General features: G+C 41.8%; 1 pseudogene; it reads left to right on the top strand.

Annotated features, from left to right (window-relative positions):
* Positions 1–2,620: 2,620 nt before the first annotated feature.
* Positions 2,621–3,675, top strand: LOC131968269 (putative nuclease HARBI1; annotated as a pseudogene).
* Positions 3,676–4,296: the final 621 nt, after the last annotated feature.

The following is a 4,296-nucleotide window of genomic DNA, read 5'->3' on the forward strand; positions in this document are numbered from 1 at the left end:
CTTCTTTTTCCCCTGCTAAAAGGGTTTTTTAAAGGAGTTTTTCCCTGGCCGATGTGAGGGTCTAAGGACAGAGGGTGTCGTACCATGTACAGTCTGTGAAGCCCTTTGAGGCAAATCTGTGATTTGTGATTTTGGGCTATATAAATAAAATTGATTTGATTTGATTTGACTGACCAAACTATATAGCATGGAAGTAATGCAATTACAATTTCAAGCAGTTTCAATCACTTTATTCAGAATCCAATAACTTAAACATTGAATGGATCAATATAATTAAAGCGTTTCCAAGGATTTCCAGTACTCATAGGGACCCGGTTGTTCTTAATAGCTGAGAGGTCCATGGCTGAGTGACTCTGAAAGAAGAAGAAAGAGAAGGTGTATGAGTATATCTTTATGTACACAAAGCATGACATCATCACTAGCATTACTGGAACATTCTGACACTTGTGAATGAACCGTATACTTAATACTCTTACCGTGTAACGTTACGTTTGAGTACTGCAGCAGCCTGCTCTGTACACATGGAGCAGATTTTTTTTTAAATCTGCTCTGTTGCCAATAATGTAACGCTAATAAACTCTAAACAAGTTGGTGTTAGTTTGAAGAGTTAAGGTATGATGTACGTCCGATTAGTTCCTTTATAAGTTAAACCATAGACTAAAATTAATCAACAAAGCAGCTACCTCGCTAGCACGCTAGCTGCTTAACACACAAGTCAATGAAGCCGAGTTAGCTAACGTTAGCACGGCCGCGTCTCAATTAGAGATCGCTGCGGCCTGGTTTTAATTAGGTGACAATTCAAGAAGTTGGCTAGCATGATATGTTGGTTGGCGTTCATATGGCCTTGAAACCGCTACACATTAGATGACGGTAAACGTGAAAAGTGGTGCTCCCTGTTCCTCCCTTCGTCAGGTAGTCCGCCATGTTTCGTTCCCAGAGTCGGAGACACGACAAGATTTGGAAATCCAGATCCACCCACATGGACGTCACGGTGATCCACTCTGCCAATGTTTTGAAATACTCAGATAAAGTCAGCAGGATCACCTTGATCCATGACTGAGAAAAGGAGGATGTCGTTATCCGGATTATCCTGATCCGAATTACAAGTTTTGAAATACCGGCCCCAGATGATGATGATGAGGAGGAGGAGACCATCTCTTTGGATTCCAGAAGGCATGTCAAGCCTGTGAAAGTACTATTCAGTCTACAATGGTGAGGAGTAGGGGTGTGACGATACTCTTAGCTCACGAGACAAGACGAAACACGATATTGGGTTCACAAGAACGAGACGAGATTTTAAGAAAACTAAAACAGAGTTAACCAAGTTGCATAGGCATTTTGAAATTTTTCATTATAACTCTTTACATGCATGATGTAAGCATGATCTTTTAATAAACTTCTTCTTCCACAAATTGAAACTAAAACTAAAATTTATAAAAGTTAAAATAACACAAATAAAAATACCCCCCCCCCCAAACATAGCGATCTTGAATTAACAACATCATTAACTGTGCACAGAGTGTCCGGTGCTTGTTGTAAACAAACAGAGATCGCTAAGTGAACACCTCCTGCAGCAGCAGCACATACACACTGTACTGCTACAGAGCTAACTGTTAGCCTATTAGTAGGACTGTGCTTCCCCTCATTCTCTTCCTCTTCTTTTTTTCCTTTTACTGCCTCCACAGGTCACAAATAGAAGTTTGGATATCAAAATGACAAATCTTGCGAGACTGATTTTTAGCGCAACGAGAAATATGGTTGAGTTTAATCTCGTCACACCCCTAGTGAGGAGTCATCATTTGGAGTTCACACAAAATCACAAGCTCTCTTTTCTGTAACAGGACCCAGATGCTGTACAGGGGGAAAGCCAGCCTGGCAACATGGTGAGTATTAATGGAAGGACAAAATTTCCGTAGTGCTAATTGTCATGTGTTTACAGAACTCACAAGCTATCAGCCAACCACCTCCGGCACCAAATACAACTGGCTGATATAGAGATGCAGTACAAGAGAAAAAGGATGGAAAACCTTGCACTGGAGTCGGAAATAAAAAAAGAGGACAATTAGAAAATTGAACCTTGAAATAAAAAAAAAAACTTGAGCAAGAGGTGAGTTATGCCTTCAATGCACACTGTATGCTGACTGTGACACAAATGTATTAATTATTCTCCGTTCCTCCCCCAGCTCCAAGAAGATGACACATCTTAAATAAAAAATTAAAAGGTCAAACGGAATTTTGGTGTTGTCCATTTGTCTAATGTATGCACAGTTAGGGCTACCATAGAGATGACACTAGGCACACAGACTGTGAATTTGCCATCTGTCAGTGCTATGATTGGTTGGAAGTTGAAAGAGGCTAGTAGAAAGGCACATAATGTACCCTGAAATGCAATTTCCCAGATATATCAAAACACCTTATGGCAATAAAAAAAAATGAGTAGAGGGAACAGTTTAATAATCTATTCTTTAATGTAGTAGGTGTCATGATGACTTTAAAAAAAAGGTATCATGATAACTAAGAATTTGCAGCTTGTGAGGGTGCAAAGGTGTCCCTCGTAAAGTTCAATGAGCCAATTGCCTATAAGAAGGGCCAAAGTGTTGTGTTCCTTTCTGCTCTAATGATGGCGTGCCCATTCTTGCGAGATGTGGTGGATGAGGAAGCACTTGTGCTCAGGAGAGCCTTCAGGCGAGAGAGGGTCTTCAGGGACCGGTTGGACCCACTGGCCTTCCCTGATGACCATCTATATGGAAGGTACAGGTTTTCTGCTGATGGCATCCGTTATCTGTGCAGACTGCTTGGTCCAAGTATTAAACACCGCACAGCATGGAGCCATGCATTGAGTGTGGAGCAGATGGTTTGTGTGGCCTTGCGCTTTTTTGCAAGTGTAGGCTTCCTGTACTTCCTGTACTTCCTGTAGTGGGGGATGCAGAACAGCTGAACAAGGCCACAATTTCCCGCACAATAAGGAGTGTGTGTCTGGCTATCAAAGCATTGTCAGATGTCTTCATCTCCCTCCCTGGCCACAGAAGACTCTGTGACATCAAATAGGAGTTCTATAGGATTGCAGGTGAGAGAATCTACAAATGACAGAACAACTGTTACTAGTCATAGTAGGATACTCATTACTTTGTGTTACAGGTTTCCCCAATGTCACTGGTGCACTGGACTGCACACACCTCAGGATAAAATCCCCCTCAGGTGCCGTGAAGCGGATTTTGTGAATAGGAAATCCTTTCACAGCATTAATGTTCAGGTGAACATAACTTTTTGATATTGTCAATTGATGACCACTGTACATTGCTTGTGATGTGCATTGACTGGTTTAATAGTCCTCATCTTATGATTTCAGATGGTCTGCTATGCTGACTATCTGATCAATGCTCAGTCCATGACTCCAGAGTCTTTGGGACCTCTGAAATCTGTCAGTGCCTATCACAAGGTGAGCCACACAACCATTAATAACCACTTTCTACATCATGGCTGTGTCAAGAATGTCACTCTGTTTATGAGTTTGTAATGATGAGATTTTGTGCTGACAGGTGAATTGTCTGGTGTGTTGCTGGGAGACAGGTCTGCCTGCCAGCCTTTTCTCCTGACACCATTCAAGCAGGCAAGCACAGCAGGCCTACAACCAGGACCATGCCAGGATCAGGACCACGGCCAGAGTTGAGATGACCTTTGGCCTCCTGAAGGCACGCTGTCAGTGCCTTCACAAATTAGGTCAGTGTGACATTACTGTGGCTTGTGCTGTCCTCCACAATGTGGCCTGCCTGAGGAAGGAGAGGGCCCCCAGCCATGGACTGGGACAATCCAGCAATCTTCCCAGATGACGACAGTGGTCGGCTAATGAGGGACCAAATATGTGTTCAATTATTTTAGTTAATATGGATACTTTAAATTTAAGATAAATATGTCCTGCGGTGGCAGATGAATTTCTGTTTATTTATTTATCTCTCTTATGATGATTGTGCTGTATACTATGTGTATACAAGCTTGCAGGGAGGCTACTGCATCATTTGTCTGTTCATTCCATGTGTATGGATTTGTCCTGCATTTATTAATGTGCAGACATGCGGGGTGTATCATATTCAGACCTTTGAATGTGTATTTATCCTTGTGTTGTATAATATACTTTGATTCTGTGCCTTCTATCTTGTAGAGTCATTGTGTGACTTCAGTTTTGAAAGGAGCTGATGTTTTACCTGTTTTGACCCAGAAAAAGATTATTTTGACACCAAGACTGGCCTACTACATGGCTTGGAAGATATATTGGTTCTCATAGATTTTATATGGCTG

Source organism: Centropristis striata, chromosome 1, assembly GCF_030273125.1.
Source record: "Centropristis striata isolate RG_2023a ecotype Rhode Island chromosome 1, C.striata_1.0, whole genome shotgun sequence".
Classification (NCBI taxonomy): Eukaryota; Metazoa; Chordata; class Actinopteri; order Perciformes; family Serranidae; genus Centropristis; species Centropristis striata.